The following is a 23,637-nucleotide window of genomic DNA, read 5'->3' as shown; positions in this document are numbered from 1 at the left end:
TACATCATTTATACATATTTCAAAAGATTAGAATATGGTCATTTAATACTCGACTCTACAAACAATGAAGAGATTAACTTACAGGTAAAATGTCTTCTAATTCTAAACAAAGGTTTTTTTGATAATTTTGTTTGAAACGGAAAACGAAATTTCTACTCTTATCTACACTAAATCTTATCTTAAATTACTATATACAATTTGTTTATATTGATATCTTGAAATTTTATTTCGATGGATTTTTTTATTTATTTTTCTTTGGTTGGGAAAGAAGAAACATAACAATATATATATATATATATATATATATATATATATATATATATATATATATATATATATATATATATATATAAGTAAAAAGTAATGGCATGTCTCGCAAAACAGAAAACCAAAAATGGTATATCGATGGAAGGCAACCGTATATACGTATTTCTGACTATTGGTCGTCTTCAGTACGGTGCAGCCAAGTTAGAAAAGGAGCATATTACCTTGGGAAAGGATCACTACAGGAGCAATGCAACCAATTTGTGGCATTAGAGTTAGAAGACCCTGATGGTTTCCAGGGCAACAACTAACACCAACCACGGAGGAAGCTACAGCTACCTGTGGAAAGGAATGCCAAACGTTGAAACGTTTAAAACAAATGGAAAAGGATAATGCGAGTGAATAATAAAAGTAAAAAGTAATGGCATGTCTCGCAAAACAGAAAACCAAAAATGGTATATCGATGGAAGGCAACCGTATAGCAGTCAACAGTGCAAGAGCCGTCCCTGCACGGACCACAGGGCGCATGCATCGAACACTAGCGACAACGACGCCACGCGTAGCTGTCAAGCAAGAAGACATTCTTTTTTGGTTTTGTTAATTTTAAGTTTTTATAAAATTATTATAATAAAAGTGTTAAAGTCAGAATAAATATTTTTTATACAAGGAATACAGTCCACAATACTTCTAAAGGCTCAGAAATAAAAACTTTATTCATGGTCATTCGAACGGATTTTATCAACAAGCAACAAGTGTTAGTGTATTTTTTATCGGCAAGTGAAAAAATTAACATGGCATGGTATGTGGTGAGTACACATTTTTCATTCCTATAATACCTATACTGGAATAAGAGAGATATTAATTTGTGTCACAAGGTTATTATAATTTCGGTTTGTTAGGATTTATTAATAGCAAGCTTTAAACTTTATTGATATTATACATAGTCGATGCAATGGATCAGTTAACAGTTTTAAAAAGAAAGCGTGGTATCTTTAAGGCACAAATTACAAAATTTGATTCATTTATAAGCAGTTTTACTCACGATAAAATAGTAGAATTACAAGTTAGGGTTGACAAATGCAAAGAATGGTGGAATGATTTTGATCAAATACAAAGTGAAATTGACTTATTAGACACATCAGAGGAACAATTACAAGAAAGGTTAGATTTTTAGGATGTATATTTTAAACATTTAAACTAATAGCCTCTGCAGAAATTATATTAAAGAATGAAGTTAATTTAAACGATACTATAGCAAACTCAGGTCACAATACTAGTTTAGATCGAAATAGCTTAAAAAATGTACGGTTACCACCACTGGAGGTTCCAACTTTTAATGGTTGTTATCAACATTGGTTAGAATTTAGAGATAGTTTTACTAGTATGGTCATAGAAAATTCTGATTTAAATGATGTTGACAAGCTTCACTATTTAAAAAGGGCTTTAATAGAGGATGCCCAGGATGAACTGGAGCAGCTAAAAACTACTAGCAAAAATTTTACTATTGCATGGCAACTTTTATCTGAAACATATGAAAAGAAAAAACTTATTGCACGTGGTCATATTGAAGCTATATATGAATATCCAAAAATAACTCAGGTAAATAGTTTAGAATTAAAGAAATTGTCAGGTTGTATAAAAAGAAATTTAAAGTCACTAGGTATGTTAGGTTATCCAGTTGAACATTGGGATGTTGTTTTACTTTGTACCATAGAGAAAAAGCTTGATTATTACACAAATAAGGAATGGCAAGAAAAGGGTCCAGTTAACGAATTTTCTACGATACAGGAATTCTTAGCATTTATAGATCATAAAGTACAACACTTACAAAATTCAGAAGGGGATAAACAAGATATAGAGCAAATATCAAAGGAAACAAAAAAAAGGGTGCAAAAAATGACATTATCAAAGTCATTCATTGCAACGTCCAAACAATGTGCACTTTGTAATTTACCGCACTATTTTTATTCATGTAAAAAATTTCATAATTTATCAGTGTCAGCTAGAAGATAAGAGGTAACAAAATCAAAAGCATGTTGGAACTGTCTAAAGGATGGACACTTAGTACAACATTGTACATGGGGAGGTTGTAAACTTTGTGGAAAACGACACAATACTCTTTTACATATTGATGGTAAATTTATAAACAATTCTCATTTACAAACAAATGCAACTCAACTCAACGGATCAAAGGTTGAATCACAAATTTGTGGTATATCTACCCAGAAACAAACACACACACAGGGAAATGGCATATCTAATCAGGGAAAGGAAGTACATATTCAGGGACAAGGTGCATTCCATAATAATTCAATGGAAGGTACATCTCAATTAAACTTTTTGGGTCAGACAGGTTTTTTGGAATCACATTCGGGTGATATAGGTCAGACATGTTTTTTAGAATCACATTCGGGTGATATAGGTCAGACATGTTTTTTAGAATCACATTCGGGTGATATAGGTCAGGATTCAATTAATTTTTTAAATCATTCTAAGCAAGGTATATCATACAGATTAAAAACTGATATTTTACTTTCAACGGCCTTAGTATATATGCAAGACAAATATGGAATTTTGCATGAATGTAGAGTTTTATTGGACTCAGGTTCACAGTCAAATTTTATATCACATTCATTTTTTGAAAAATTACAATTACGGGCAGATAAGGTACACATTCCGGTTAAAGGTTTAGGTCAAGGTATAACAAACATTTCTCAGGCATTAAATGGGACACTTTTATCAAAGTTTAGCAATTATCAAACAAATGCATTTTTATTGGTAATTGATAAAATTTCTGACAATTTACCAACTTCGGTAAACTTGGATTTTATAAATATTCCTAAAAACATTGTACTTGCAGATGAAACATTTGGGGTTTCAAAACAAATTGATGTATTACTGGGAGCATCAGTTTTTTGGCAATTATTATGTGTGGGTCAGATAAAACTTGGCAAGGATCAACCAATTCTCCAAAAAACTAAGTTGGGATGGGTTATTTCAGGGCCAGTTAGTCAATCAATTAAGGTTAGCAACAATTCAGTGGTATGTAATTTTTCGTCTAATGTTTTGGAAAACCAAATTGAAAAATTTTGGTTAATAGAAGAATTTGGTGCAAAAAAGGTTATGTCCAAGGAGGACATTTATTGTCAAGAGTTGTTTGAAGCTAGCACGATTAAAAATGAAAACGGTCATTTTGTTGTTAAATTACCAACAAGGTCAAACATTTCTGACTTAGGAGATTCTTATAGTAATGCACTAAAAAGATTTCAATTATTGGAAAATAAATTAAATAAAAATTTGGAAATAAAAATTAAATACCATGAGTTTATGCAGGAATATATCCAGTTGGGTCACATGTCAAAGGTTGAAGATAAAACTGACTTCAATTTAGAAACATCCAACTACTATCTTCCACATCATGGAGTTTTAAAGGAAACGTCTTTAACTACAAAATTAAGGGTAGTGTTTGATGGGTCAGCTAGAACTGACAGTGGTTTGTCATTAAATGATGTTCTAATGGTCGGAACAAAATTACAAGATGATTTAATGTGCATTCTTCTTCGTTTTCGAAAACATAATGTAATTATAGCTTCAGACATCGAAAAGATGTATCGACAGGTTTTTGTTTGCAAAACTCAGCAAAAACTACAACAAATATTATGGAGGTTTTCGGATGAGCAACCAATTGAGACATACAAGCTGAAAACGCTAACATATGGGACCGCTCCAGCAGCATTTTTGGCTATAAGAAGCTTACAACAATTAGCTCATGAGAATCAATTGAACCTGCCTCTAGCTTCCCAGGTGATTTTAAAGGATTTTTATGTTGATGATTTGCTTACAGGAGGGAGTCCAATTGAAGAAGTAAAATCATTAAAGGATGAATTAAATAATATTTTGTGTACAGCAGGATTTTCACTTAGAAAATGGGTATCAAACAAACCTGAAATTTTTGATGAGGATATTCAAATAAAGGGAGACATTGAACATTATCTTGCAGATGATGTTACAACAAAAACATTAGGGCTTTATTGGAACTCAAAGATAGATTCGCTTTAATATAAAATCAATTTTTCTAATTACACAAAGGTTAGCAAAAGAACAGTTCTGTCTTTAGTTTCACAGATATTTGATCCTCTTGGACTAGTAGGGCCAGTTATAATTAAAGCTAAATTAATAATGCAATCACTATGGCAATTAAAATTAAATTGGGATGAGTCTTTACCTTTAGATTTACACACAGCTTGGAACCAGTTTAGGGAATCAATTGCAGATTTGGAGAAAACTCACATTAGCAGGCAAGTTTTGTGTTCTAATCCAATTAATAGACAATTACATTGTTTCAGTGACGCTTCAGAGTCTGCTTATGGCGCAGCACTCTACATTCGGTCACTGGATCAAGGTGGTTCTTGCTTAGTTCATTTATTATGTGCGAAATCAAGGGTAGCACCCTTAAAAACAATATCTTTGCTTAGATTGGAATTGTGTGGTGCTTTATTGGCTGCCAAATTGGCATCGGAGGTTATCGCAACAATAGGTGTTAGCTTTGATGAGGTACATTTTTGGTCTGATTCAATGATAACTCTTTATTGGATTTTGGGTGAACCGTCACAATGGAAAACCTTCGTTGGAAATAGGGTGTCGGAAATACAAGGCTTTCTAATGGATATAGCTGGCATCATGTTGACTCGCATGATAACCCAGCCGACATAATTACGCGCGGATATGAACCAAAGTTATTAAACACTTCAAAATTGTGGTGGAATGGGCCACCATGGTTAGCTTCTCATAAATTGTCTTGGCTTACTAAGGCTTTGTCAAATTCACACATTTCTATCATACCTGACCAGAAGGTAATTCAAACATTTATATCAACTGTGCAATTTGCTGAAATTTGGAACCGATTTTCCAGCTTAGCTAAATTGCAGCGTGTTTTTGCATATATACTTCGGTTTGTCACCAATTGTAAATCATCTAATAATAAGACAACGGGTCCTTTTACTGTAGATGAAAAAGAAAGAAGTTTTTTCTGTTTGGTATATATGGCACAAAATGAAGTATTTCATCAGGAAATACAAACAATAAAAAAATCAAAACCAATACATAAATCGAGTAAAATCTTATCATTAAATCCTTTTCTTGATGATAAAGGACTATTACGAGTTGGTGGACGTCTTTAAAAGTCAGAATTGTCTTTTGACCAGAAGCATCCAATCATACTCCCGAACGGCCATGTATTAACTAAACTTATAGTGATATCGTATCGTCATAAATACTTGCATGCAGGTCCACAAGCATTGCTATCAATAATTCGTTTAAAATTTTGGTTATTATCTGGACGTAGCACGGTTAGGCACATTCTGCATAAATGTGTTACTTGCTTTCGTGTCAAACCTACATTGCTTGTACCTCTTATGGGAGATTTACCTAAATCTAGACTTCTGCCTACAAGGCCATTTTATAATTGTGGTGTAGATTATGGGGGTCTCTTTGAATTGAAAACAAGCTATTTACGGAATTGTAAAGTAGTTAAATGCTATATATGTATTTTTACATGTTTTACAACAAGGGCGACACATATTGAACTTGTATATGATTTAAGTACTAATTCATTCTTAAATTCATTTAAACGTTTCATTGCTAGAAGAGGTCTATGTAAAAATATGTATTCTGATAATGGAACTAACTTCGTTGGGGCAAATAATCATTTGCAGGAGTTATATTCATTTATGAATGATGCAACGGTAAAATCAAATTTTTTAGATTATTTTTCGGAACATAAGATTCATTGGCATTTTATTCCAGCTCACTCACCACATTTTGTTGGCATCTGGGAATCAACTGTAAAATCGGTAAAGTTTCATATACGAAGGGTAATGTGTAATAATAAATTTACATTTGACGAAATGTATACTTTGTTGACGCAAATTGAGTCTCTCCTAAATTCCCGTCCTTTATTACCTTTGTCGGAAAGTCCAGAAGACCTTGGTGTACTCACCCCTGGACATTTTCTAATTGGAGCACCACTTGTAGCACTGCCACAAGAAGAGCTAACTGAAATAATTCCGAATAAGTTGAAACGGTATCATCACCTGACTCAGATAATTCAGAGTTTTTGGGTACGCTGGTCACGTGAGTACCTCTCTTCACTTCAGCAGCGAACCAAATGGAGAACAGCAGCTGACAACGTGAAAATTGGATCATTGGTTATTATTCAAGAGGATGGTCTTCCTCCTACTAAATGGGAATTGGGTAGAATATTGCAACTACATGCTGGGACAGATAATGTTGTGCGGGTTGTGACTGTGCGTACTTCTAAAGGTGAATTCTAAAAGCCTTGTGTAAAGTTAGCCGTCCTGCCAATGGATGAACAATAATGGTTATGGTTTACAAGAAGCGTTGTTTGAAAGGCATCACTTAAGCCTTTCAAGGGGGGCGGCATGTTCAGCAGTCAACAGTGCAAGAGCCGTCCCTGCACGGACCACAGGGCGCATGCATCGAACACTAGCGACAACGACGCCACGCGTAGCTGTCAAGCAAGAAGAAGACATTCTTTTTTGGTTTTGTTAATTTTAAGTTTTTATAAAATTATTATAATAAAAGTGTTAAAGTCAGAATAAATATTTTTTATACAAGGAATACAGTCCACAATACTTCTGAAGGCTCAGAAATAAAAACTTTAATTCACGTACACATCTGTCAAATAAACGTCAAAGCGTAAATACGAACTTAAAAGTTCTCTGCATTTTAAAGTTTAATTTCAGATAGTTTTACATATAAACTCAAGTTAAATTACACATTTTAAAGTTCTCTGCGAATTTTTATGATTTAGAAAGTGCTAAACACAGTTACATTCTATTACTATAGTTTAATACATATACATTAGTACTAGTTTGGTCGTCGAAGCGATCGTCGAAGGCTCCAAGTCTTCTAACGGGGGCGAGCCCCCCGATAAAATGCCAAGTGATCAGGATGCGATGGATGATTGCAGTTATGGTTCCCATGGATTTTCATCCCATCAGCTAGAAAACTCGATAAGTAGTCTTAATAATATTAATCATTTAAAAACCGATAAACAAATTAACTCATTAACTTCTAATGAGACAGAAAAAAGCAGACCTGTATATTTATATGATAAAACTGATTTAGGGCCATTTCACATTTTTATTGAAAACAATAATAAAAATTTTACAGGCAAATTAAATGCAGTTAAGATAGGTGAAATATTATTTACCGTACACCCAGAAATTGATAATTATATTAAAAAAATTGATTCAATTGGACGCAATCGGATTAGGATAACATTTAAAAACTATGCTAGTGCAAATACCTTAATTACTTCTAAATTGTTTATTCAAAAAAATCTAATTGCATATATTCCCAAATTTCAATTATTTAAATTAGGTGTAGTTAGGGATATAGAATCAGATATATCAGAAGAATATCTCAAAGATAAAATAAAAGAATTTGATCACCATTGTAAATTCTCGGTGGATTATGTAAAAAGAATAAAGAGAAAAATAGTAACAGATGATAAAGTAGTTTTTAAACCTACAAAACCGGTAATTGTATCATTCAAATGTCAAAGTATACCAAAATATATCGTAATTAACCATGTTTTACATAATGTAGAAAAATACCAACAAAAAGTAATTATTTGCTACAACTGTTATAGGTATGGACACATGAGTAAGCAGTGTAAAAGCAATCCTAGATGTCTTAAATGTCATGAGTCTCACCCTTCCGATTCTTGTTCTTTATCATCCTTTAATAAAAAATGTCTCTCCTGTGAAGGTGAACACTTCACTAATGATTGGGAGATATGTCCAGAATTCGACCGTCAAAAAAAAAAAAATAAAACATTACATGTCTGAAAACAGCTTGTCTTTCAAAGAAACGCTTAAATTATTTCCTAAAGTAACCTATGCATCGATAACAGCTAATAATTCCTCAATAAATTCACATCAAATTCCAATTATGAACGCTCCATCCTTTTCATATTCCTCTACTGAATTGTCCACACCCCCCTCACCCCCCAATCAGCTCACCCTCCCTACAGTTTCAAATAGATATACAATAATAAAACCTCCAAAATCCAAACGACCCCTCCCTTCCTCGCAAGACCCAATAGAAATATAACATCAAAAAATAATAAAGTTAAACCCCATGTCCACCAGACCTGGCGGCATTTTCAATTCATCTTCTTATCAATCTACATTTAATATAGAACAAGGATCCAAAATACATGAATCTCCTAAAGAATTAACAGAACTAATATCAAATATAGTTATATAAGTATTATTTCTAATATGAATCACAAAAATTTTGAAATCCCAGAAAAATCAGTTGTAATAAATTTAATTCAAACAGTTTTAAGTTCTCTCTCATATAATAATGAATAGTTTGGTAATTTGTCAATGGAATTGTAGATCGGCTAACTCTAATAGAGAAAATCTTCTCCACCTACTAGAAGACCAGAAAGTTGATATCGCATTATTATCAGAAACTAGATTTAAACCAGAAAAATATATTAACTTCCACGGATATAATATTGTCAGAGACGACCGCTTTTCAGCAACTGTCGGTGGTGGCTCGGCAATTTTAATAAACTCAAATCTGTATTATGAGGAAGTCACCATGAAAGTCGAATTATTAAATGTCAATAAAGTTGCCATTAAAATTAAGTTTAAATCATTTACTGTCACATTTGTATCGATGTATGTTCCCCCAGGAAAAAAGTTATCGTTACAACAGTGGAACAATTTCATAACATCTATAGAAAGACCGTTCATAATAGGAGGCGACTTCAATGCTCATCACATTGCCTGGGGCTTGGACAATCATACAGATATAAAAGGCAAAATCTTAATGGACTGTATAGATGATAATAATTTGATATACAAAAATGATGGTTCTCCTACTTTCTTTAGGAACTTTTCGAAATCGGCAATAGATCTGACCATTTGTACTCCTGACTTAAGTCATCTGATCACTTGGAAAACACTTCAAGACCTATTCGGTTCAGACCATGCACCTATAAGGATCGAATTAGAGGATCAACCAACTCACATATATAACCCGTATTCACAAAAGTGGAATTTAAAGAAAGCCGACTGGAAATTATATGAACAATTTTCGGAAGATATCTTCTCTCAATCTGAAGATATAAATTCATATGAAAAATTTTTGCACGCTATAAATACAACTGCATCCTACTGCATCCCCAAATTTAAAATAAAAAAAAACAACTTCCAGAGGAAAATACTGGTGGGATTTAGAATGTGAGGAAGCAGTCAGAAGAAGACGGGAAAGTTTTTGTATATTCAAAGATCATCCAAACCAAGAAAACCTACTTAAGTATAAAAAAGATGATGCCCACGTGAAGAAGATCACTAAACAAGCTAAAAGAAATAGCTGGAGAGATTATGTCAGGTCCTTAAATAGGTCGGTCCCTATTAAAGATGTATGGTCAAAAGTTAATAGACTAAAAAATAGAAAAACTAAGAACAAAGTTCCTATAATACTATCGGAAGTTTCATGGATAGAAGAGTTCCACCAAAATATCACTCCACTGTCTGCAGAATTAGTAATTCCTGACCTACAAGTGAATGCGCAATACGACTATCCAGAACAAATCCGCTTCTTAATCAAACCATTTTCTGGCACTGAACTTTACTTTTCGTTAAAGAAAAATTCAAATTCAGCACCAGGTGCTGATGAAATCCATTACTCGATGCTATCAAATCTTTCAAAAATTGGTAAGACTATGCTTCTGAATATATAAAATGAAATTTGGTCACGCCACATAAAGATTCCTGACGATTGGCACGTTTATACTATTCTCCCGATCTTAAAACCCGGAAAATCGTTAAATAATTGTGATTCTTACCGTCCAATAGGACTGGCTTCATGTATACTTAAAACATATGAGAGATTAATTAAAAACCGTTTGGAATTTTGGTTAGAAAAGAACAACCTATTACCAAAAACTCAGTTTGGTTTTAGAAAAGGTAAATCCACACAAGAAAGCCTGAGTCACTTATTGATAGACATTTATGGTTCCTTTACTTATAAGAAAGCAGTTAGTGCTTTGTTTTTAGATATAAAAGGGGCTTATGACTATGTTAATCTCCACATTCTATATGCGAAAACGTTGGAAATAGGAATACCTGAAACTGTAACATGGAATATCATTAATTTGTATGTTAATCGATCAGTACACGTTAGATTAAATGGAGATAAGTCTAACACACGGTAGAGTCCCCCTTTGGGTAGTCTCCCTTTGGGACTACCACAAGGTAGCATCTTGAGTCCTCTATTATATATTCTGTATACTGCTGATTTAGAAAATAAACTTCCTCAACATATAAAAATCTTACAGTATTCTGATGATGTTGCAATTTATGTAGAAAATAAGTGAATAGATAAATGTAATGAGTACCTTAAATCAGGATTGAATATTATAGAAAAATGGGCGACAGATAAGAATTTAACAATCTCGGAGAGTAAATCAACCATTGTTACTTTTACCAGAAAACGATATTCTCCTCCAAACCACCTACAATTTGATAATTATAAAATTCATTATAAAACTTCAATAAAATTTCTTGGCGTATTCTTAGACTCAAAATTAAATAGGAAAGTACACACAAATTATATATTGCGAAGAACGGAAAACGCAATGAATATCATCAAGACTGTAAGTGTCAGTAACTGGGGAGCCGACCCAAACATCTCAATATTACTGTAAAGAAATTTAATGAGATCGATCCTAGATTACGGATCTATATTTTATGGCTCAGCATCAACCGCTGTACTCCAAAAAATAGAAAGTATAAAAAATAAAGCACTTAGGTTAAGCACTGGTTATCTTCGTAGTACTCCCATATTGGTCATGGAATGTGAGCTTAATGAACCTCCACTTTCATTACGCAGAGAATTCTTAGGTGAGAAATTTATAGTTAAAGTGGCAGTTAACAATAAACTATTGTTGAGTAAAATTGTACAACTAACCACTACATACCTAACTCATCATTACTGGGAAAAAAAGAAGCAGCTTTTAGTTGTGGAAAGTTTTCTCAACGTTTCTAGTTACATTGACGACATACACCAAATGGAACAAACCTTATATCGAAAATTTAACTATGAAGATTATTTATCTCCATTTAACTGCCATTTAAGTAATATTCTTGCCACAGATTTTCTTATTAAAATACATCACCTTCAGTATGTACAACATCATTGGGGGAGTTCTCAAAAATTATATACACATGGTTCAAAAATGGACGGCAAAGTTGGATATGCTATATTCTACCCCCAAAAAAGTATAAAGATAAACAACAGATTACCTGACAAAATGACAACTTTTACAGCTGAACTCGTAGCAGTCAAAGAAGCCTTCCAAATATGTATGAATCAAAAAGAACTAAACTATGTTATATTTACAGACTGCCAAAGTATTATACATAAACTGAAATATAATTTACATAATTTTGAAGAAAATTATATCATCAGTGACATCATAGCTCTGAATAGTGAAGCTTTTAAATCGGGCAAAAATATCATATTGTGCTGGATAAAAGCACACATTGGTATAAAAAACAACGAAATAGTAGATGATGTGGCTAAAAAAGCAACAATGAAAGAATCCACTCTGCAAACCTATCAACTTCCTATGGGTGATTTAATATTTGTAATCAGATCTCTTAAACGCACAAAATGGCAGGGACACTACAACAATTCAGACAAAGGTAAATTTTATAAAAGAATCCAACCCACAATTTTCGTCAAGACATGGTTTAAACAAGTTTCCAAGAGAGGCTTCATCAAAACTATTTGTAGAATAAGAAGCAATCATTGTATGACTCCAGTATACAAAAGAAAAATAGGACTGACAAATAATAATGAATGTATATGTTAGGAGCTAGCTGATCTACAACATATGCTGTTAGAATGTCCTTTACATTTTATTGAAATATCAAATGTTTTACCAAGCTAGTTCAACTTAATGTTCAATTAACTTCTAATCTAACACATCTTTTAGAGTCAAAGAATCTAGATGTATATAAAATTTTATATGGTCATATTTATTTATTTATATATTTATTTATGTTTAAAATTAAATCTCTTACAAAAAAAAACAAAAAAAATAATAAAGAAAAAAAAAATGGAGAACAAAATGAAAAAAAAAAAAATAAAATAAAAAAGTTACTAAGAAGATCTAAACCTCCGAGGTGTCGAATCGGGTTTATGTCTTAGCATAGTAATAAAAAAAATAAATAAAACAAAATAAAAAAAAAGTAAAAAAAATAAAAAACAATAAAAAAAAGATACAAAAAATAAAACAGCAAAAACAGAGTAAACTAGTAAGTAAGTTTCTAACATTCCATGTCTTAATTCTCAATACAATAGTTTTAAATTTAAATACTAACAATATCTTGTGTAAAGAGAGAACTCAAAACAAATTGACTGGCCAGTTGGTTGTCAAAACCAGTGCCAATAAAACACACACACACACACACACACACACACACACACACACACACACACACACACACACACACACACACACACACACACACACACAACACACACACACACACACACACGTATATACGTATTTCTGACTATTGGTCGTCTTCAGTACGGTGCAGCCAAGTTAGAAAAGGAGCATATTAACTTGGGAAAGGATCACTACAGGAGCAATGCAACCAATAGTAGAAAGGGTGCCACTATACTCCACTTTGACCTTTGACCCCTGACGTCACAAGCACCGTCCGCTCACTGGTCACGTCCCGCGATGACGTCATGAACGTTAGCCCGCGCCCCGTCATGACGCCCAGCCTACTAGGCCAATCGGTCATTTGGTAGGCGTCAATAGGTATAAAAAAAGTATTTATCAAAGGTGTAACGGTCATTTGTCATGATTAGAACGGGATATACGAAGCAATGTGTCGATATAAAGTGTAAATACAAACCGCAGAGAATAACGCAAAAGCGAATAGTAATGTCAAGGTTGTCGATATGGGTATTGCAAACATATATTTTTATTTAAACTTGTGTGTTAAAGAAATCCGCAAACTCAAAGTGCGATAAAGAGAAACTATTTTTAATCGAGTATTTAAAATATGAAAAATTACGAATGTATTTACAAATTAGCAAAGATTACAGATATCACCGATGTAGAAAGCCGCAAAATATTATTTTTATTAAAATGCAAATAGCAGAAAAACATGTGAAATTGATAAACTTGTAAGCAGGTTGTGATATCGCCAAAACCGCAAACTGTTATCTAGGTGTAGAACAACAGCGAAGACTTCATCGTTTCATTTTAAATAATATTTTTCAAAGAAATGTGCGTGTTATGGATTATAGTGTAAAAAATCAGAAAAATGTGGCAAAATGTAAAAATTTTGTGAAAAAATATGTAAATATACATTTATATGCCTGTAAGGACCTACCAAGAACAAGGATTAACAGAAGAAAACAGAGGTAAGTAATAAGAACTATTATTATTATTCAATGACTGGTGTCTAAAACGATTCAAAAACGTAAGGAAGGTAAAAGCGCTAGCATGTATTTTGTAAAAATGTAGATTTAATACACATGTACAAAATGGCGGTTGTACCGGCAAAATATTTCAAAACGTGGTAAAATAATTAAGAGATTAAAACAGTTTTACTTTTGCTTACAGAGTATACCAAAGGGATAAAAAGCCCATAAAGTTCTAAATTGTCAAAAACTAAGGCGTAAAGACCGACAGGAATAGACGAAGTATACAGATACTAAGGTAAGATATTGTTATTCTGCATTAAACATGCCTATTTTTTAACAAATACCATAAATGTGCCTGGTTTTTAACAAGCACGTAAATAAAATGTCTACGAAGGTTTTTTTGCAAAATGTCCAATATGCAGATGTCCCAAATGTCTAATGAGCATGCGCAACAAAGTCACGCTATTTGTTTAATAAAAAACGTTTTTAAATGTAAAAGAAAGAATACACGAGTACCTAGAAAAAATATTACACAGTACAAGCATTGTACAAATTATGTAAACTTATAATTTTAGATGAGAAGCCGAACATGAAGCATCAGTGCCCTCCGTAATTAATATTTGGAAATCAACAACAACAACAATTGACAACGTTAGACGCTGAATAACTAAGGGTAAGCAAATGATTGTAAATTTTTGCTTTAAAGAAAAGAATATAAAAATATGTAAAATTTGATTGTTGTAAGTATCAGAAGTCATAAGTTTGTGCAATATGTGGACAAAATAATAAATTTATCGTTTTCACCGGTTAGATAACAATTTCCTGTTGTTGGTTTGGGAATTGTCGATCTTCTAATAGTATCAATTTATTTTACATAATAATTAAAAGAAATACCAAATGTTTAGTAATTGTTTTTACATTAAGAATAAAGAGATTATAAATAATAGATAAATAACAAAAATTATTATACAGGGCGGATAAAATGAAGATTTTACATATAGGTTTAACCAAAATGTTCTTGTACAGGGTGTTTATAAAACTTAAGTAAATATAATAGCCCTAAGTAATGTTACATCTCTTTCCAAGGCCTACCCAGGAGGCAATACGTCAACATTATATGACATATTCGTGGATATATCAAAGAATATTGAAGTATTGGAGATGCTTACGGCCTCGTTAAGATTCCCCGCCATATGTCTCAATATACAGAGCATAGAAAGACATAAGACAGGCCTACGGTATTTGGGCCCATCCATGCTTTGCTTATGTAGAAATCACATATAAGTAGTGTAAGGCCCAGTAAATATCTTTTAGTGATCTGTGCAGAGTATCTTTTGGGTATCAGGCCGCTAACGAACACATAGCTCCGGAGTTAACCAGACCGGTTCATTAAGTAGCCAGTGACTCATAGCAGATATCTTTTGGTGATTTATCTGAGCATCTTTTAAGATTTTTTATTATACAGAGGTGTGGTCAGGGCTTAGTTCAAGGTAAGGCTCAGTAAATATCTTTTAGTGATCTGTGCAGAGTATCTTTTGGGTATCAGGCAGCTAACAAACACATAGCTCCGGAGTTAACCAGACCGGTTCATTAAGTAGCCAGTGACTCATAGCAGATATCTTTTGGTGATTTATCTGAGCATCTTTTAAGATTTTTATTATACAGAGGTTTGGTCAGACTTAGTTCAACGGCTACTACTTTGGGGTAGTCTACCGCTGACTAAATAGTACTGACTCTTGGGAAGGTTATCAGGGATTAAAGCTAAAAGGTTTTTACACTTAAATATGTAGATATTCTTCGTAAACAAAGCATGGATGTTGTCAAAATATAACCTATGCAAAAAAGTACAGTAGCTCTGAAATATTTTTTAAAAAACGGAAGATAGCATTTTTTAACATTGAAAATAAGATAACATTCTGAAATTTTGAATATTGTTTATGTTTTTTAAATTGAATGATAATTTTTAAAACAAATCATTTTACATAAAAAAGTAATTGGCGAGGCATTTTTAAGATTTGAATGTCGAATTTCGTATCTTTAAGCTGTATGTAAGCGTTGGAACTGGCTACATTTTCAATTTGTTCTAACATTTTTGCCATATTGACATCTGCACTAGTTGTTGTCGAAATAGGATGATTGAAATTGTCATTTAACGCCACAATACGGATTCTGTCACCCTTTTTGTAGCCAATTTGCTTTTTTATATCGTTAAGAGCAGAGTCTAATTTCTTTTTCAAAGAGTCTTGATTAAGACCACCACCTACATAGTTTTCACAGCATAGTTGAAAAGTGCAGTGATGAGCATTAAATTTTTTAATTTCTCGTTGATTTATAATATTTACAGACCACATTTTGATACGTGTGTACTCTACGAGTGTTCAACTGTGAATGAAGAGATTTTGACATGTGACACACTATTAACATCAATCTAAGAGGCCTTGTAGCCTAGAGGCAATGTATCCATACACTCATCATTATGTACAATTTTTCGTTTTTTGTAGTCCATCTTGAATGTCTTCGATACCCTTTTTTTCGTCACTATGTCTTTAGTGTGGACATCGCGGCATATTTGGTCATATGTGAGCTTGATTTGTTTGGTGGGATCGTGTATGATATCATTCATCGCTGAGGTATTGAGTACTAGGCTGTTCTCGTAGTTTAAAGTAAAGCCTTTGATTTTAGTCACCTCTTTGCCCTCGACTGTTTTGTAGTAATAACTTTTTGGTCCAGTAGCCTGCCATTCTACAATATAATCATCTGACCCAAGCTCATCGCTCCAATCGCCCAACATTTCACCTGTTTCGACAGTGTTTAGGCCATCATCAATATAAACAACGGAGTCTGTGTCGAAATAAGCTACAGCCTCTCCTAACCTATCAATCATATCGTACAGTCTCAGACGAGCGTTACTTGTCGTAAATAAAGCCACAAAAATATTTGTAGATGTGGGGTCTTCTACAAATACGTCCTGGTACCCTCTGCTACCCTCTGCTACCCTCTGCTACCCTCTGGTACCCTCGGTGTGTCTCTGTTACTCTCTGCTACCCTCTGCTACCCTCTGGTACCCTCTGCTACGCTCTGTTACAGAGGGTAGCAGAGGGTACCAGAGGGTAGCAGAGGGTAGCAGAGGGTAGCAGAGGGTAGCAGAGAGTAACAGAGACACACCGAGGGTAGCAGAGGGTACCAGAGGGTAGCAGAGGGTATAAATACAGGAGATGAAAGCTATGACATCATTTGTTAAGATGTCGTCAAACAGAGCAGTTCAAGTAAAAAGACTCGCCGCAATTGTGAGGGCAAAGTATAATGATCTCAAAAGGATGCAAATTGATCAAAAAGAACTACTAGAATCGACGTTAAAACCAGTAACTACACCTCTTAATGAAATACTCAACTACACAAATGAAACCAACACTAATAAAACACCAGATCTCGAAGAAGACGAAGCACAAAATATTCAAACAAAACACCTCACTACCGAGGAAGTTCGACGTACTCAAGCCGTGAAGGGTAATGATGCCTACCCTTATCTTAAAAAATATATCCAAGATGTGGGGAACATCGACCAAGTATACGGTCCGAGATTTAATTGGTCTACCGGTGACTGGAAGTTTGGAACTCATCCCATTGATTTTGATAAAGATAACATTCAAATGGATTCACACATTTTTAAAGCTACACCTGGTTTATACGAATTGCTTTTTTCCAAAAACCCTCTACAATACACACTAGCCGATCAAAAAATCTACAAATCTCTGCTAGATATATCAGGTGCCCACAAGGACGGACGAGGCAGGCTACGTCACCAATCTCACACCGTTAAATACGAAAAAATTATTAAGCCCATGTATCCAGCTAAAAGAAAAAAACCACAGACTTTACATTCTAACGTAAGAAATGACGAATCACGTGACCACGCTGCATCGGAACACCTGTGTAAAAGAAGACCACAGACCGTAAATGGTATTACAAGAAAGGTCGAAATACATGACCACGATGCGTCAATGTCAGTACATCAAAAGTCTAAAAGACACAACAATGTTCAAGATACACCAGACATACAGCAGGAAAATAAAATTCGTATTGAGGATCTGAGTGCTGTCGACAAACAGTTACTTGACGAAGTGGAAAAAATATGGACCCTCTATAACGAAAATAACGATCCAAATATACTTGTTCACTACATCACTCAGTTTGTTAACACCCAATCAGATATTACATTTATGAACTTGCAACTCAAGAAATTCTACATTTTCCAGGTACCAAATGTTGTTTTTTGACATACAGGGCCTAATATAATTGAGTTATAAGTCAATTTTTTACATCTGTCTTATACTACAATAGTTTTATTCCATTCATTGAATAATATTCTCACATATCAAACATATTAATTCCTATACTTTTCAAGAACCCAACCGTCCACCTGTGTCTAGTTTCCATTTTCCAGGTACCAGATGTTATTAAAACATAAAGGGCCTTATATTAGAATCTTTTCATCACACCACTTGACACTGTATAGTTGGTTGCCTAACTTTAATCACATAATTTTCTCACCATAACTTTATCTTACATACATAATTTACAACAATAACATTGATGGTTGATACTGTTATAATTTTATTTTATTTCAATTTTTCACAATTTTTAAATAACGTTGGCTTTTGTCTTAAATAGACACATATAGTTACACTGACTGCTCTGTCACAACTTCCGTCATAACCTGCCAAGATTGTCATTTTAATCAGTTGCTTTATTGAAGTCCTCGTAGACATACCGTCTCAGGACTTGCAACTTATTGCAGAGTCATATGTCGCCATGTTACCAATCCAACGGTAACTTTACCATCTAAATTGTAAAACAGACATTATGTAAACTAAATTTCAATTAGCAATTTTTAAAGGGTTTGTAACCCCATATTTAGTGGCTACATCCATGTATTAACTTGTAAGTATTAACCACATTTTACACTAACCTTAGTCAAAACTTAAATTATTTCAATTCTTTTTAATTAAGTGGTTAAATACTTTTAGGGTACTGATGATGGAATACTTATTCCGAAAACGTTTTGCCAATTTAACATAGCCCAACTGGGTTTTTTATATACCTTTTTATACAAAGGATTTTATTCAAAATTTTTTAATATATGGTATACAGCCAAACACAGGAACTTAGTTTCCTTGTGGACCTTGATAAAACACAACAAGTATGTTTTGCACACGGCACTATCTTTGCCTAAAAGTAGCGATGACGTAATTCTCGTCGACAGGTAAGATCTTGTTAATTTTGCAAAGATTTTCTAGCCGAAGTGCTACGAGTTCTCCCGAAGCGGGACAACACCCTAAATTTTAATATCATTTTCTGAAAAAAATGATCGTCGTTTTTGGCAAAATAGATTTTGTTTTGTTCTAATAATTAATTATAAATGTACATACTTTTATTATTTTGAATAAACTCGGTTTTAATTGCTTTATCACAATATGATAATAGCTAGCCGCAACTCGAAAATATAGATAATTTACAACCGGGATTTCGTAAAAAGACTAACTGATATGTTTTAAATACTTTATACAGCTGTTTTTATGTAAAATTGAAAATAAACACCCCTGTTTTTCTCAAACAGTATTACCCTTTTCCTTATCATAGAGTGTCACATGACCTAGGGTGAAAACGTATAAAAGGCCCGCAAAAGATGATTTACTCTCATTTCTTATCAGTCAGCCCTGGCGTTAAGACGTGCTCTCTCTCTTATCAGCTCTTGCTCTTATCATCCTTTACAGTAAGTGTGCATTTTTTTTTGAAAAATAGATATTACATTTTGAATTTTTAGTTTTTTTGAAAAATTGTAAAGTTTTTTTGATTTTGAAATTTCTAATTTTGATAATTTTCGAAATGGTTCAAAATTGGTCATTGAAGGTTTTAGCGCGTAGATTCATAACTACATTTTGTGCGTACCTACATAGTTTTCAGCTCTCTTGCGAGCAGCATACAGGGGGTTCTCCTAGCCTCGGCGAAGAGAACTTGAAAGCTCTGTTGGAGGATGCGCTGAATGATGCAAAGAAACAGGGTGGCTACAAAAAAGGGGATAAAATCCGAATAATTGCCCACAATGACAAGTTCAATCACCCTATATCGACAAAAGTGACCACAGAAGACAATATGGATAATTTATTACAACAAGTTGAAAACATATTAACATCTAACGATACTGTTCTTTTGGGTGACACGAAATTCGATATTCAAATTTTCAAGATGCCTAGGGGTAGCGGTCGTCGTAGAATGATAAATTTGTCAGAGGATCGTCGAACCAAAAAGAGCATTACACGGATTGTTAATACTGATAATCTTTGTGGGGCTAGAGCAATCGTAACGGCTCTTACATACATCACAAACGAGATTTTGGGTCACAAATTGATCAAAAGTGATGTTCATAACATACGTATAGGTCGAACATTACAGACTGTTTTGGCGGAAAAACTTTGTGGTCTATTGGGTGGTTGCTATGTCGACGGCTTTATTTTGGATGATTTTAAGAAGGCCGAAGAACTGTTGAATGTGCAAATTAAGATCATCTGCGCTGAAAATTTCAACACAATCATATACGAGGGTCCCGAAAAAACAAACAAAATTTATCTATACAAAAATGGGAATCACTTCGACGTAATCAACAGGTTAAAAGGGTTGTATGGCACACATTTTTACTGTACAAAGTGCGATACACCTTATCAAAGCAAGCACAAGTGCAAGAAAGCACCTCTGTGTACAATCTGCAAGCAGCCAGAACACGACTTGTCGACGCACACAAAGATCCTTTGCGAATTATGTAACCGCTTCTGCTTTAATATTGAATGCCTGCATAATCACGAAGCAATGTGCAAAGAAGTATTTAAATGTGAAAAGTGCAATAAAGTATGTAAAAGAGCCAACGAGCATGTGTGCGGCTACTCGATGTGCAGGAATTGTAACACATTCATAGAGATAGCTACGCATCATTGCTATATGATGAAAAAACCCGCCAAAGGAGGAATTTGCGAAGTACCGTGTGTATGTAATAATCGTAGTAATGAAGAAAATATGGGTTGTCGGAAGCATTATAAAACAACTGTTACATGTAAATATCCATGTCAATGCAACGGCCTCTCTAACACACCCATAAATCGTTGCACATATACAGAAAAATATTTATTTTTCGATTATGAAGCAATGCAAGACACAGGTATACACATACCGAACTTGGTGATAGCCCACGATTTTAATGGTAATAAATTTGTTTTCAAAGACAATGAAGAATTTTGTAAATGGTTAATTTCTGAGAAACACAGGGGTTATACAGCAGTAGCTCACAACGGGAAAAGTTACGACTCGTATTTTATTTTGAAATACTGTGTAGAAAACACGATAAAACCGTACACCATCTACAACGGGTCAAAACTGATGCTGCTAGAAGTACCTGCTATTAAATTAAAAATAATTGATAGTTCGAATTTCGTGAGCGGTCCTCTGGCAGAATTCCCCAAAACGTTTGGATTGGCAGAGTTGAAGAAGGGGTATTTTCCTCACTTTTTTAATGTGCCTGAGAACCAGCAATATGTTGGGGCTTTACCAAACCCTAAATATTATGGTCCCAATACCATGAAAGAGAAGCAACGTACAGCTTTCCTCGAATGGTATGAGGACCATAAAAACGATGAGTTTGATTTTCAGAGGGAGCTACATACCTACTGCGATTCAGATGTAGATATTCTACGAAGAGGTTGTTTGGAATTTCGTAAAGAATTTTTGGGGATCGCTAACATAGACCCGTTCCAATATCTGACCATTGCTAGTGTTTGTATGGCTATATATAGGGCCAAATATCTGCAACCAAATACTATTGGGGTTGTAAAACAGGATCTTAAGGATACGTACAGTGAAGCATCCATAAAGTGGCTCAGTCAGTTTCCAGACGTACAACATGCTCTTAATGGAGGCGAAATTACGATCTGTGGTGCAAAAGTGGATGGCTATGATGCCTGTACAAATACTGTGTACCAGTACCACGGTTGTTTCTGGCATGGCCACCCCGAGTGTTTTGCACCCAACACTATTAATCATGTCAACAATGAGGCAATGAGCGACTTGTACGAACGAACACTGAGGAGAGCCGCACAAATAAAAGAAGCTGGTTACAAACTAGTAGAAATGTGGGAATGTGAATGGTTAAAATCAAAAGAATGTAAAAATGCACCGAGCCCTCAAATTGTTGAATCCTTAAAGCCTCGTGAAGCATTCTTTGGAGGACGAACAAACGCCATAAAACTAAATGTGACTGGTAAAAAGCTTAGATATATAGATATTGTATCGCTTTACCCTACTGTACAGTATTATGATCGCTACCCCATTGGCCACCCTGTTAAAATACATGCACCTGACTCATACAACCCCTCGTGGTTTGGCCTAGTACATTGTCAAATACTACCACCTACCAACTTATATCACCCAGTCCTACCTGTCAAAACTGACAAATTAATGTTTCCGTTGTGTAATCAATGCGCCTTGGAAGATTGCGAACATTGTGATCATGATGACTCAGAACGCGCATTAAAAGGTACGTGGACGACTCTAGAGATCAATAAAGCCCTAGAAAAGGGTTATAAAATGTTGAAAGTGTACGAGGTGTGGAATTTTGAACAAACTTCGACGGATTTATTTAAGGGCTATGTCAAAGATTTTATGAAAATAAAATTAGAAACTAGTCCACATACATATGCCTCAAACGAAGAATACGCTCGGGTTGTAAAAGAACAAATGGGCATAGACTTAGACTTGGAGAAGATATCTCCAAATCTTGGTAAACGAGCAGTCGCTAAACTATGCTTGAATAGTCTATGGGGCAAGTTTGGGCAAAGAATGAATATGAAACAGACAGAGTATGTTGTGGACCTCAAAAGATGGTATGAGCTCTTGATGGATGATAAGCTTAACATAACTAATGTGATATTTGTTAACGATCATATAGCCCAAGTCTCATATGATTACAAGGACGTATTTGTAGAAGACCCCACATCTACAAATATTTTTGTGGCTTTATTTACGACAAGTAACGCTCGTCTGAGACTGTACGATATGATTGATAGGTTAGGAGAGGCTGTAGCTTATTTCGACACAGACTCCGTTGTTTATATTGATGATGGCCTAAACACTGTCGAAACAGGTGAAATGTTGGGCGATTGGAGCGATGAGCTTGGGTCAGATGATTATATTGTAGAATGGCAGGCTACTGGACCAAAAAGTTATTACTACAAAACAGTCGAGGGCAAAGAGGTGACTAAAATCAAAGGCTTTACTTTAAACTACGAGAACAGCCTAGTACTCAATACCTCAGCGATGAATGATATCATACACGATCCCACCAAACAAATCAAGCTCACATATGACCAAATATGCCGCGATGTCCACACTAAAGACATAGTGACGAAAAAAAGGGTATCGAAGACATTCAAGATGGACTACAAAAAACGAAAAATTGTACATAATGATGAGTGTATGGATACATTGCCTCTAGGCTACAAGGCCTCTTAGATTGATGTTAATAGTGTGTCACATGTCAAAATCTCTTCATTCACAGTTGAACACTCGTAGAGTACACACGTATCAAAATGTGGTCTGTAAATATTATAAATCAACGAGAAATTAAAAAATTTAATGCTCATCAGTGCACTTTTCAACTATGCTGTGAAAACTATGTAGGTGGTGGTCTTAATCAAGACTCTTTGAAAAAGAAATTAGACTCTGCTCTTAACGATATAAAAAAGCAAATTGGCTACAAAAAGGGTGACAGAATCCGTATTGTGGCGTTAAATGACAATTTCAATCATCCTATTTCGACAACAACTAGTGCAGATG

At 34.2% G+C, this 23,637-nt stretch overlaps 1 protein-coding gene and 1 long non-coding RNA gene across 2 annotated transcripts in view; both read left to right on the top strand.

The window, feature by feature from the left end:
• LOC140441400 (protein arginine methyltransferase NDUFAF7 homolog, mitochondrial) overlaps positions 1-23,637 on the top strand; it is a 378,831-nt gene that overhangs the window by 312,342 nt on the left and 42,852 nt on the right. The gene's annotated exons all lie outside the window — the stretch shown is intronic.
• On the top strand, positions 13,239-14,431 carry LOC140441404 (uncharacterized). The gene is made up of 3 exons (XR_011950997.1): positions 13,239-13,755; positions 13,958-14,053; positions 14,334-14,431. It is a non-coding gene; the product is annotated as an uncharacterized lncRNA (long non-coding RNA).

Source organism: Diabrotica undecimpunctata, chromosome 5 (assembly GCF_040954645.1).
Source record: "Diabrotica undecimpunctata isolate CICGRU chromosome 5, icDiaUnde3, whole genome shotgun sequence".
In the NCBI taxonomy this organism is placed as follows: domain Eukaryota; kingdom Metazoa; phylum Arthropoda; class Insecta; order Coleoptera; family Chrysomelidae; genus Diabrotica; species Diabrotica undecimpunctata.
This window is presented reverse-complemented; position numbering and strand designations above follow the sequence as displayed.